Source organism: Macaca nemestrina, chromosome 17 (assembly GCF_043159975.1).
Source record: "Macaca nemestrina isolate mMacNem1 chromosome 17, mMacNem.hap1, whole genome shotgun sequence".
Taxonomy (NCBI): Eukaryota; Metazoa; Chordata; class Mammalia; order Primates; family Cercopithecidae; genus Macaca; species Macaca nemestrina.
Genome location: NC_092141.1, coordinates 79,130,759 through 79,145,297, shown reverse-complemented (window position 1 = coordinate 79,145,297; position 14,539 = coordinate 79,130,759). Strand labels below are relative to the sequence as shown.

At 38.0% G+C, this 14,539-nt stretch overlaps 1 pseudogene; it reads right to left on the bottom strand.

Annotated features, from left to right (window-relative positions):
* Window positions 1–6,016: 6,016 nt before the first annotated feature.
* The window catches only part of LOC105469073 (calmodulin-1-like), a 45,084-nt pseudogene continuing 36,561 nt past the window's right edge, over window positions 6,017–14,539 (bottom strand).

The following is a 14,539-nucleotide window of genomic DNA, read 5'->3' as shown; positions in this document are numbered from 1 at the left end:
GATTTTGGAGTTTGGTTTGGTTTGTGTGTGTGTGTGTGTGTGTGTGTACGCAAGAGCTCTATTTACTTGTCAATGATGTGAGCTAATTGTTTACTGAATTAGATAACAGCTTTTAAGTACTGAAAAAATATTTTTGTTTTTGTGCTAGCTGCAGTATAACAGCTACAGGAACAGCACATATGATAGTTTACATTATTAACATTTCTGCCATTATTTTCTTAAATCTGGGACAGCAACAAAACAATCAACCAAATACAGATTTTTTAGTGTTTGCTAATTTTCTTGGGTGATTTATTGCTACCAATATGGCATCACTGAACGTGGGGTCGTGAAGGGTATATGTAAAGCAGCACACTATTCTTGTGTTTCTTGATGATACAACTAGTTTAATCAAGAAGGCTGCATTTGATTCTGTAATAGACATACTGTAATCCTAAGCATTGCTCATGTTTAACAGATTTTTCCACCCCCTTTTGTGATAATATGTAATAATGCTTGTTTTATAGCTTGTACTAGAAATGTTTCTTTCTTGTGTAACCATCAATTTCATATTGAATGGGTGAGCCTTAACAGTTTTTCAGATAAGTGTTACTCAAAATGTTTTGTTCTTTATAGAATAAAAGCCTTATGACATTGTGAAGGATTATAGATAGTGTAGGTTACTGTTACTAGGAAACAGGTGAGTAAAGGAAGAAGAGGCTCGAGGCAATAAGTAGGATTAAGAGTTGTTTGTTTTTAAGAGAGAAAGAGTGGATGTGTTGATTGATGGGTTGCTTGAGTAGTTAGAAAGTGCTAGTGAAGATTTGAAGACATTGGAAAGACAGAAGAAAATTGTTGTAGACATATATAGAAATGGGGTAAGGTAAAAAAAATGGAATAAACTTTTAATGGAAGACTAAAGTTATATAAAAAGATGTATAAGAGTACTATTATGTATGTTAAAGGAGTCATGGAGAATAGCAATACTCATAATTTTAAAAAGAAGCAATCAGTTTGATTGTGAATTTTCTGCAGCAGCCCAATATTATCAAATAGAAAAACAGTAAAAACATTTTTTTTATTTCTAAAGTAAATCAAGAGACTAGGAATACTTTTTCAACATTTCAAAGTCAACAATAAATAAATGTTTATTTAGCTCTTGCTTTGTATTAACACTGGGTTAGCTACTAAGAATTTAAAGACAAATATGGCATGGCCTCTGCCTTGGGGATCAGTTCAGGGAGGAAGCAAGTACACAGACACTGACACCACAGAGTGGGGAAAGCCACAAAGGGGAGAATTTTCCACCTTCAATGACTTCAGGGTACTTCCCTAGGGGTCTTGGAACATATCACCAATGGATAAGGGAGGACTAGGATGCATATTTTAAATCCTTACTCTTTGTTTTCCAGCTAGTGAAAATTACTTTACCCCTGAGGCTTATTTATCTATTCCTGAAAAAGAGATGACAATAACATTCTCTTCATGTTAAGTACTTATCCCAGTGCCTGGCAGTTAATTTGCACTGTGGGATTGTTAGGCAATATTCATAAAGTACAAAGGAGGTCAGTAGAGAGCCAGTGAGAATTGTAGAGCCATATAGGGGAAAGAGCATAGAAGAGAATTGGTGGCTAAGAGTGTTCTGTGTCGTGGAATAGAAGAATACTTTAAGAAAGAGATAATATGGGCCAGAATTGAGTAATGCCACTTAGAATGTGGCTGAGTGGGAGGTTGGAAGAAATATTTTGGAGACAGAAGCAACAGGACTTGGCAAATGGATAGTGTGGGCATGTGAGGGAGTGGGGATGATATCTCCAGGCTTTGAACCTCTGTGACTACAAGGGTGATGCCAATGGCTAAAGTAATATTAATACATTTAAGAGAAAGTTTAAGCTGAAAGGTGGGCATGGAGTATCAGGGCTTGCTTTTTTTGAAAATGTAGTCACTTGTTAATGCTAGTCAAATATTCAGGTGGAGATAGATCCTGTGGACAGTTGGAAGGGTGAGTGAGACCAAAGATTGAGCAGTGTGGGAAAGACCAGCTGATGCTCGCCAGTTCCAGCTGCTCCTCCTTGTTGCACACAAAGGGCACACTTGCCAGCATGCTTTGCACTATTTGCAGCCATGTGACCATGTTGCCCAAGGAATAGGTGCAGAAGCAAGGTACACCATTTCCAGAGCTGTTGTTGAAACTTACGCATCATTCTACTTCTTTCTCCTTCCTGCACAACTCACATAATTGGAAGTGAAGCATATTGAGAAAACAAAGCCCGACAAAGGAAGACATTCATATCCCTGAATCACATCCAGGGGCGGCATTGCCATCTTCAGTACTGAACTGTGACAGAAGCAAGCAAACAAACAAGAAACAAGATTTTCTTTCTTTAAGTCGATGGTATTTGGGGGTTTGTTTCTACCCAGCCTACTATGACTAAGGAAGCAGTCAGTTTTAGAGACCTACATTGGAACTACCTTTTAATCAACAGTACTGCTTCCCAAATAAAAATGTGTGTCCTGGCTGCATGTGAATTATCTGGTAGTGTGTGGGGGGAGGTCTTTTAGAAATAAATATTCCTGGGTCCCAAACTGGATATGCTGGTTTAGAAGCCCCAGTGAGAGGCCCTGAAATTTTATTAAGAAGCAATCTAGGTGATTCTTCTCTAAGAAAATAATGGAAGTAATTGACTGGAGCAGATTATCAAGAGGGAGAAAATAGGAGTAAAAGTAAGGGCCAAACTAATGACTTTGAAGAATACCTGCTTTTTTGTGATGAAAGGAGGGAATGAGTTAGAGACAATTTTTAAAAATTAGGAAGTCAATAAGGAAAGTGGAAGATAAGAGAAAATGTTAACACTTGTATATGTTCGACGATGTCAAATATTTTACCTGAGTGCTTCTCAAACAATAACGTGTCTAAGAATGACCTGGGTAGTTTCTTAAACTACAGATTCTAATTCCGTAGGCCAGAGATAAGTCTAGAGAGTCTACATTTCTACCAAGCTCCTAGATGGCAGTAATGATCTGGTCCACAGACTACACTTTGAATAGGAAGACTTTACAACAATTGATAAGGATTAACAAAGAATGAGCTGTTGGAATTTTTTTTTTGTTTTAACTAAGATGCCAGTGGTGATTGTTAAAAATGAGGGCTTTTTCAGGAGGCGGAGCTTGCAGTGAGCTGAGATTGCGCCACTACACTCCAGTCTGGGTGACAGTGTGAGACTCCATCTCAAAAAAAAAAAAAAAAAAAAAAAAAAAGAGTGTTTTTTGTTTGTTTGCTTTTTTCTTTAACGCAGTAAAGGAAGAAGCCAGATGGCATGGATTTAAGATGTGGGTAATGATGAAATGGAGGCATTTCTTATAGACTATATTTTCTTAAAAATTGAGACTAAAGAGAAAAGAAACAAAAAGAATCACAAAGGGCAGCAGGGTTGTGAACAGCAAAAATATTTAATTCAAAGAATATTGTGGGATGAGATAAACTAGTACCTGTTAATAAAAAGTTAATAAAGTATATTACACACTTACCATTTATTGCTTTGAAAGATATAGAATATATTTTACTTTCCTTAACAAAGTTAAAGATCAATCAATAATATTCCCCCTTATATTATAAAGACCTTAAACTGTTTATTATCTTCAATATTCATCTTAAATATCATTGTTTTCTAGTACTTTATTTCAGCATTGCTTTTCTTAACCTATCAAATTACTCGCTGTTGTTTTATGTGCACATTGGTTTAGATTTACCCACATGTTTACCATCTCTTTTCTCAGCAGGTTGTCTTGGTAATTAATTCTTTCCAGGTGGATGCATTATCCTTCTTCCTAAGTAGTCTTGCTACTTGAAATGTGGTGGCTGGGTCAACAGTATGGGTATAACCTGGGAGCTCAGTGGAAATGTAAAAATATCACAGCCTAGATCTATTGAATTAGAAACTGGCTTGGCATGGTGGATCACACCTATAATCCCAGTGCTTTGGGAGGCCAAGGCAGATGATCCCTTGAGGCCAGGAGTTCAAGACCAGCCTGGGCAAGATAGTGAGACACCCTCCCTGCAACACACATACAAAATTAAAAAAATATCCAGGCATGGTGGTGTGTGCCTGTAGTCTTCACTACTTGGAAGGCTAAGGCAAGAGGATTGCCTGAGCCCAAGACTTTGAATTGCAGTAAGCTGTGACAGTGCCACTGAATTCCTGCCTGGGTGGTAGAACAAGATCCTTTCTCTGAAAACAAACAAACAAGGAAACAAACCCCTACATTAACAAGATCACTAGGTGACTTACAGCCATGAAACTTTGAGAAGTCCTAGGTGGGACCTGAGATACTGCATTTCTAACACCATTCAGATAATGTCCACGCTGCTGGTCGTGGCCCAAGAGACACAGTTTGCAGCAAGGCTTGAGGGTCATTTAGTATCATTTGCTAGTAGTAAATAATCTCAGGCTTTGATGTTTGAAAAAAATCTTTGTGTTTATCTTGGAGTTAGTGTCTAATGGGACATGACATTTGAGGTTGAGAGTTTTTATTTATTTATTTATTTTCATTTTAGAGATAGTCCTCTTCTGATCTGTTGAGAAATTTTCTTTTCTTTTCTTTTCTTTTTTTTTTTTTTTTTTTTTTTTTTTTTTTTTTTTTTTTTTTTGAGGCGGAGTCTTGCTCTGTCACCCAGGCTGGAGTTCAGTGGCATGATCTCAGCTTCACTGCAACCTCCACCTCCCGGGTCCAAGTGATTCTCCTGCCTGAGCCTCCGAAGTAGCTGGGATTGCAGGTATGCACCAACATGCCTGGCTAATTTTTTAAATTTTTATTAGAGACAGGGTTTCACCATGTTGGCCAGGCTAGTCTCAAACTCCTTACCTCAAGTGACCTTCCCACCTTGGCCTCCCAAAGTGCTGGGATTACAAGTGTGAGCTACTGTACTGGGCTGAGAAATTTTCCATTCATATGATTAACCTTCCTTGTAGGTAACCTCTCTTTTTCTCTCTTGATGTTCTTCTCTTTATCTTTGAGATTTTATTGTTTCTTTACTAATCATTTAATAGTGAATTTCTTTGTATTTATATTGCTTCATATCTATTGTGATTCTAGAATCTAAAATTTGGTCTGTAAACAATTCTGAAATGTTCTTATTTATTTTCTAGGTGAATATTGCCTTCCCCATGTTTTTCCTCTTCTCTCCTTTTAGAATTTCTTTTTAACATTTCTAGGCCTGGCGCGGTGGCTCACGCCTGTAATCCCAGCACTTTGGGAGGCCGAGGCGGGCGGATCACAAGGTCAGGAGATCGAGACCACGGTGAAACCCCGTCTCTACTAAAAATACAAAAAATTAGCCGGGCGCGGTTGTGGGCGCCTGTAGTCCCAGCTACTCGGGAGGCTGAGGCAGGAGAATGGCGTGAACCCGGGAGGCGGAGCTTGCAGTGAGCCGAGATCGCGCCACTGCACTCCAGCCTGGGCGACAGAGCGAGACTCCGTCTCAAAAAAAAAAAAAAAAAAAAAAAAAAAAAAAAACCATTTCTTAGATCTTCTCATTCAATCCTTAGTATCTCTTAATCTCTCTTTTATATTTTATACAGTTTGCCTGTATGTATTACATTATAAATAATTTATTGAGATTTACATTCTGGTTCACTAATTCCCTCTTCAGCTATGCCTTATTATGTGTTTAAAATTTATACTGAGTTTATCATTAAATACCTATGTTTTCCATTTCTCTCTATGTTTTTGTTTTTTTGGGGAGGGGGGACGGAGTCTCGCTCTGTCGCCCAGATGGAGTGCAGTGGCGCAATCTCGGCTCACTGCAAGCTCCGCCTCCTGGGTTCACGCCATTCTCCTGCCTCAGCCTCCCAAGTAGCTGGGACTACAGGTGCCCGCCACCACGCCCGGCTAATTTTTGTATTTTTAGTAGAGATGGGGTTTCACCGTGTTAGCCAGGGTGGTCTCCATCTCCTGACCTCGTGATCCACCCGCCTCGGCCTCCCAAAGTGCTGGGATTACAGGCGTGAGCCACTGCGCCTGGCCCATTTCTCTCTATATCTTGTTAGTTTTTTTTCAGTGTTATCATGTTCTGTTTTACCTATTTTAGACCATTTTTTTTCTCAAATAATTTTAAATGTATTTATGTTTTAGTCTGCATTCATTATCTCCTCTACTAAAGGTTTTTGGAAGTCTAATATGTTCTTTATGCAAGATCTTGCCTGTGGTGACTTGTTTCCTTGAGCAGCATTTAAACTTTAATGTACACAGTTTACCCTTGAACAATACAAGCTTGAACTCTGTGGGCCCACTTAATACAATGAGTCTTTTTTTCAACCAAATGTGGATTAAAAAATACAGCATTCAAAAGATGACAAACCCATATAGAAAGCCAACTTTTAATATCCGCAGCTTCCACAGGGCTGACTGTGAGACTTGTGTATTCATGAACTTGGGTACATTGAGGTCTGGAAACCAGTGTTTCAGTGTATCAAGGGATGATTGTAGTTGAATTACGCAGCATCTTGTGAAAGTGAGTATTTTGATTCAGTAGGTCTAGGGGAAATCCAAGATTCTTCATTTCTTTTTTTCTTTTTTTAGACAGAGTCTTGCTCTGTCGCCCAGGCTGGAGTGCAGTGGTGCGATCTCGGCTCACTGCAACCTCTGCCTCCCAGGTTCATGCCATTCTCCTGCCTCAGCCTCCCGAGTAGCTGGGACTACAGGCGCCCATCACCACACGCCTGGCTAATTTTTTGTATTTTTAGTAGAGATGGGGTTTCACCGTGTTAGCCAGGATGGTCTTGATCTTCTGACCTAGTGATCTGCCTGCCTCGGCCTCCCAAAGTGCTGAGATTACAGGCGTGAGCGATTCTTCATTTCTAACAAGCTCTCAAGTGATGCTCATGCTGCTGATCCATCTGTCATTCTTCCAGTAGCAAGTTCTAAAGTTTTTGTTTGTTTATTTTGTTGTTTGTTTTTCTGTTATTTACTTACTTAGCTTGAAAGAGATTCATGTTTGTGGCCTGATTTAAAACCCATCTGAAGAACATTTTAACCTCTGTCAGGGGCATTAACCTGGGACTGTTGTCTTTGTATCCATGCGTACATGCTGATTTTGTTTTTTGGCATGTGGTTTCTAGGACCTTTCAAGTAGTATAAATTTGGATGCCAAATTCGCATTAGAGTTAGGTGATTGTTATCAGCTCTCAGAGGAGAGTTTTCTGTGTCCCCTTTCCTCCAATCTAGGGCCAATATGAAAAGCAAGATGCTGTGCCATATCCCTTTGCTGGTGGTCAGACTCTTTCTATTGTACTCTCTCAGTGAAGGTGTAATCCTTCAAAGATTTTATTTGAGGGTGTCAGACCCAACTCCCCACCTTGTATGGACCCAAGGACTTCTCTTCCAATTTGTTCATTAAACCCAAATTCTCAGGACATCCCAACAGTAAGTAGAGGCTTATTCTATGGTTTCTAGATTTCCTTTCATTTTTGACATCTGGTTATGTTTCTTATGTTTTATCTAGTATTACTAGATGTTTCATATTGAAATGTATTGTATTTGAAGATATCTGATATTCAGTATCATTGTAATATAAAACTTTTAAGCATTTTAGAAGGATTTCTAAAAAAATAGAATTTTTTAAGTATATATGTCTAATATTAACAGTTAAAATCCTAAGAATCTGGAAGGTCTCAATTCTAAGGGACTCCTAAATATATAGAATTTTACTTTATTTAGGTTTTTGTTAACTGAACTTTACCATTATTACGCTGAATTTTTCCCTTTTTTAACCAGTTGTGTTGGCGTAGTATAGACACAGCCTGAATCATTGTGAGGAATGGAAATTGGGTTTGACTCTATAAAAAGCCAAAAAAAAAAAAAAGAGGTGTGATGCCATGGAGACTGATGATATTTTCTCTCTCTCCTAGGGAGAGATTCAACCAAAGTGATGAACAAATTTAATTTAGGATTACTAAACTCAACTACAGGTATATCAACTGTAGGCATTTGCAAATGTGTCTGGCTCTGGTAACTAAGATACTCTTGAAGAGATTATTCTACCAATGCTTTATTCTAATTTCATGAAAACGAACAGGCTAGTAAAGCAATAGTATAGGCACTTTCTCTCTCATCTCTTCAGATGCTTTAATTTCTTAAATTGTTTTACAAAAAATAAAACAAAACAAAATGTAAGCAAGAAAGTGCCCCTTATTGAAATGCCTTGGGCAATCCTGAATGTGGAATATGCTGGGATCCAGGCCCATAGAAAAGAAGAAAGCTGGGTCCAAGTGATCTAGAAGCTTGGGAGAATAAAGTGAATTTAGAGGTTCGTGCTTCAGATTGTTTATAGAATGTCCAGTGTTGTGCTCAAAAGAGACCTTAGACTCAAGGATAATTCAAGTAATCTTTGGTAACAAAACAGAATAGAAAGGCTGAGAGAGGTACTCTCCAGAGGGAAGAAAAGTATTAGGAGGAAGGCCATGCTAAGAGTGACAATTTGAAATATAACAAACAGGAATACATCCTAGATAATCGATTATTTACGCCTGAAGGTCAGGGATGAGCTCATGGAACAGAGATGAGAACAGAGAACAGTTGAGTAGTTCAGTGTGAAAGCTCTAGAGGTAGTCTAACTGGCTTCAAATTCCATTTTCACCACTTATTATGTGTGGGATATTATGCAATTAATTTAACTTTGCTAAATCTCAGTTTCTCCATCTGCAAAAGAGAGGTAATAAACCTTACAAAGTTGTAGAAATAAGTAAGATCATAACACAAAGTGCTTAGCAAAGTGCCTGGTGTCTCGTATGTGCACAAATATAATTTTATTTATTTATTTTTTGTTTTTTTGAGACAGGGTTTCACCCTGTCACCCAGGCTCGAGGGCAGTGGCACAGCCAAGACTCTCTGCAACCTCAACCTTTCTGGGCTCATCAAATATAATTTAAAATGATTATAACGATAATGGTGGCAGTGGTGGTAGCATTACGGTCTAGCTAGGGTCTGACCAAGAAAGCTGGGGATAAGATATAGTTGGAGTTGTTTGGTTGTCCATTCATTCCTTTAATCATTCATCAACATTTAATACATACCAGATACTGTGCTAGGTATCTGGAATTTGGGAACAAACCCCAGCCATAGTTTTATAGACTTGCCAATGGAACAAAGAAGAATATATTACAAATGGAAGGCTTTATTACTAGTCACCACTCCTCACTGGTGTAACCTTCTCAATCCACCAACTATACGGCTACTGTTAGATCACACACAGTATTAAGATGGACCCACTAATATATTTCCTCACTCGTTATGACTGACTTGGAAAGGAAGCGAAGGTTGGTGACAGTGACAGCAATGATGGCAGCAGGAAACAGTACTGAAGTCTGAAATAACTGTAGCTAATTCTGGATTACTCGGTCTTCTCCAGGAGCCCGACTCTTCATAAAGAACATGCTGGAACTACAAAAAAATGCCCCCAAGTGTCTTGGAGCCTCATGCTTATATTTGAGTGTTGGTTTGACCACATTCTAGTTCTAGAAACTTTAACCTATGAATTATCCTCCCTGATCTTCAGTTCTTTAATTCTATTCAGGACTGTGAAGTTAGCTGAGCTGATTGAAAAGTATACAGAAAAGTGGATAATAGAGGATGTGCTGAGTATTTCCAGATCCAGTCTCTACTGTTTTTTACCTAACCCATATGAATACTGAATCAAAGGGCTTCCATGCCTCTGATTTCTAGTTGCTTTTGACTAGGAGGAGTCACAGGATGGTTGAGAGGAGAATGATATCAGAATAGTTATCTCTCTACACATTTCATACGGACTATGTCTTTTTAATAAAGTCCATAATTCCTATCAAAGGTGCTCTCAGTTTAGCTCTCTCTAAATTCCTACAATCATTTTATTCCTGCATCCCTAAGGTATGTTTTACCTCTCTCCCTAGCTCCAGGTACTGAAGTATCTTTTGCCATAGATTCTAACCCTGTGTACATCTTTGTAATAGTCCTTTTGTGAAATGCACTCCAAATGCTCCCATTTATTTTTGCCTCCTGTTTCTTCCCGTCTTCTTGACCTCACCATATGGCTCTGATATTTCAGTCGGGATTTATATTTGCTTCACTCTCTTACTAACAATGTGAACTTTGGCAAATTAATTAACCTTTCTTGCCTCAATTCCCTATCCATTATTTTGAGCTAAGGATCATTGTGAGGATTATATGGAGCATAATAAGAATGTTGTACATGATAATTATTGAGAGGTGTGAACCATTTTGACAGATCTCAACTACTCTGCACCTGGAAGGTTAATGACAACAACTTTATGAAAACCGAGATTAGTGCCCCACTTGCTCTTATGGGGGAATTGGGAAAGAACTATTTTGCAAAAGAAAATAATATCCGATTTTAAAATAGATTAAAATTGGCACAAATATTTTCGGTAGCCAGCCTCCAAAGTGACCTCCAGAGATTCTCATCCCCTAGTCTTCATGCCTTCCTGCGGTCCCCTCCCATGTTGAACAGGGTTTGTCTGTGAAATCAGTAGGATATTACAGATGATTTGTGAATCATCTGTCTGGTCATAAAAGACATGGTGGCTTCTACCTTTTCTTTGGATCATTCTTTCAGGGAGATGTTAGATGCCATGTCATGAGGATACACAGGCAGTCTTATGAAGAAGTCCAAGTGGCAAGATAAGTCCTCTTACCAATAGCCAGTACCAGCCTCCCAGCATATAAATGAGCTATTCCAGGCTTCAGCTCCAGCCGAGCCTTCAGATGACTGCAGATGCAGCGACACATTTTTTTTTTTCCTTTTTTTTTTTTTTAGAGCTGGAGTCTCGCTTTGTTGCCCAGGCTGTAGTGCAGTGGCACGATCTTGGCTCACTGCAAGCTCCGCCTCCCGGGTTCAAGCCATTCTCCTGCCTCAGCCTCCCGAGTAGCTGGGACTACAGGCGCCCACCACCACGCCTGGCTAATTTTTTGTATTTTTAGTAGAGACGGGGTTTCACCATGTTAGCCAGGATGGTCTCGATCTCCTGACCTCGTGATCCGCCCGCCTCGGCCTCCCACAGCGCTGGGATTACAGGCGTGAGCCACCCGCCCAGCCGCTGCAGCGCCATCTTGACTGCACCATCTTGAGAGACCCTAAACCAGAATCATCCATCCAAATTAGTCAATTCCTGATCTGCCAGACCATGGGAGATAATAAATATGTATTGATACTTTAAGCCACTATGTGTTTGTGAATTTATTATACAACAATAAATAATTATGTTCTCTGTATTCCAACGTATCTGTTGAATACTCAGGAATCTGTGATTGTAAAAGGCAAAGCCATGACCTTTGACAATAATTAATTTTAAATTCCTGAATCTCATGGGAATTAAGCCACAATGATCTATTATCCTAATGAGGAAAATCAGCATGGCTTTTCTTTCTCACTCTCGAGTAAGAAACTACATCATGTTGGTCTGGGTTTATTGAGTCTGTCTGTCGTCATAAAACAACTTCCACTATTACCCCAGAGATCTCCTTTTGTAACGTAGTAATTCTTGGCCATAGCAAAGCTACTTGATGAGTTTAGTATTGTTTTACATTTCCTCATATTCTCTACTGTTTCAGTACTACATTTATTTTATTGTACCATGTAATTATTTTCATTAATGTTTTTAACTTTCAGTGACGTGTGCTTCTAATCCTGTCATGCTCTTACACACAGCTTAGACAAAGCCTGTTTATTTGGCCTCTATAATGTATCCTTTAATCTTCATTTATAAATCAGTTGGTTCATCTTCTTTCCTGGTTATTCCAGTTCTTTGAACTCATTCCAGCTCTGAGAAGAAAAGGAGTTCCCCACTGAGAAATGTAGTTTGACCACAACTTTATCTCAGCAATGCACTGAATACTCATTTGTAAAGCTTTCACTTATTTTGGAAGGCAAAGCAACTCCTAAGAATAATAAATATTTGTACATTTTTTTAAAAATTATTACCTCTTGTGAAAATGTGCTTCAGTAAAACATGCTTGGGCTACCAAAGGTTCGAGTTATTGAAAGGGTTGCTCCCACCTAGAACTGAAAGTTCCTATTTATGTGCCAGCGAGAAATCAAAAGTAAAAGGTAAACAAAAATAACCAGTTCCCTATGACTACAAGTTTTAATTTTATGGTATCTGTTCTATGGAAGATTTCCTCCAAACATTTACTTCAAAGCTGTTTTCCACACACACACACAAAATTTCTTCTAGTGTTTTCGTCAAAGATTCTAAGCATATGGCTTACCAGTATATATTACCTTTGCATTGCTCCACAAACACATATTTTGTTCAGGTAGTTTACATCATTTTGTTTTATTCGAAATACTATGACTTCATAGCAAAGCGATTTGGAATTCGGGAGCCCTGAGCTTTCATATCTTCATTCTGTTTTTGTTTTGTCTTTTGAGGGTTTTGGAGGTAAATTGTTATTTTATATTGGAAAACAAATATGCAACTTGGAATGGATTTGAGGCAAATTCTGCCATAAGTAGATTTTCTTTAAGTGCCTAAACAAAGTTTAAAAAGCAAGTAACAATAAAGCAAAATGTTTCTGGTATAGGACCAGCAGTATAAAAAAAATAGTGTATGAGTACCTGGATAATACACTCCTTTTGCAATAGTGCAACTTTTAGGTACATATTGTTGACTGTCAATTGTGTATGCAGAGTTACAACTCCACACTGCAACAACAACATGCTGCAGTTTCTAAAGAAAACTAAAAAAAAAAAAAAAAAAAAAAAAAAAAGGCATAACCCAGATGTTCCCCCTTTGACAAACTCCATCTAAGTTTAGTTGTGTAGAAGGGCTTAGATATATCCAGAGTAAGCCACACGTAACGTGTTAGTTGATCAATTTTCTAAAATAAGTTTTCAGAACAATGACTGTAAGGTAAGAGAAAAAAACATGGAGGAATGGAGTCCTAGTTACTATGCATGCATTTTTTTGACAGTAGGAATAAACCTTTTAGAGATAATTTATAAACAAAGAAAAAGGCAAATAATTTTGTACAAGAAATGTAACATATTCTGTACAAGGTCTTCACTTTGCTGTCATCATTTGTACAAACTCTTCATCATTTACTTGACCATCACCATCACTACCTGCTTCCCTGATCATTTCATCAAACTTGTCATCTGTTAACTTCTCTCCAGGGTTTGTCATGACATGGCGAAGTTCTGCTGTACTGATATAGCCATTGCTATCCTTATCAAACACACGGAATGCTTCTCTAAGTTCTTCTTCACTTTGTGTGTTTTTCATTTTTCTTGCCATCATTGTCAGAAACTCAGGAGAGTCCGTTTTTCCATTACCATCAGCATCTACTTCATTAATCAAGCTCAGTGACCCTGCTTTTGTGGGATTCTACCCAAGAGACCTCATTATCATTTCCAATTCCTTTGTTGATATAGTTCCATCATCATCTCCGTCAAATAGTGAAAAAGCTTCTTTGAATTCTGGAATCTGCTCTTCAGTCAGTTGGTCTGCCATGCTGCTAGTGCTACCGGTTTCCAAGACGTGACCACGAAACCACTCCCATATCTTCATTCTCACCAATGAAATCTCTACCCTGGGGCATGCCATTTGCCTTCTGTTCTCTTCAATGTGTTCATAACTAAAATGGAAATATACCCACTCTTCCTTTCTCAAGGAAATGCTGTTGGGAAAACGTAAGACATCTTATCTACAAATAAATATACATTATAAAGATATACTGTAATAGTATACTATAAAGTACATTTGTAACATATATAAATATACTTTAAATATAATGACAGTTTTTAATAGTCTAAAATAAGTCAATGATATTGAAATAAAATCCAGTTATACACAAAGGTCACTTACATTACAATAGAGATAGTTGAGATTAGAATATTAGGAGAAAATAAAGATTAACACACATGTTCAGGTAGATTAACCTTCATGTTGTCATGGTGGATATTTATTAGGCTGTAATACTAGGCTGAAGTATCTCAAATTCATATCCTTTTACAAAATCAAGAGCATAATTTTATATAACGAGATGAACACAAGGGGTTAAAATAACATGTCTTTGTCATGGTGGGCATTCCACTTCAAAGTTATAGATCTGCATCCATCCTAAGAACATGATTCCTTAGCTCAGAGAAGTCTCCCTGTCCCCATCCAGTGGGGACACTTTGGCATGCTAAGCTGAGTCAGTGCTTTCAGGGTGACCCGTGAGACACACAGACAGCAAATGAAATAACTGCCATTCCGAACTCACAAGCCTTCTAGAAAATGTGTTGTATTCGCTGAGTTCAATGTCTCCTATTTAAAGATTGTACAGGCAAAATAGATTTTTGGTCTCATAATCACTTGAGATAACATGTGTAAATCTCTACACATCATGTCTAGAACAGAATAAGTGTCAATACATAATGACAGTAAGAATCATTGATTTTCTCATGTAAAGACCATCCTTTCTATAAAATATTGAAAAGCAAAAAGCTAATAGGAAATATCATTTCTTATGGACAACTATGCAGCCATTAACATAGGAAATATTTTTAATAGGATCAATATGTACC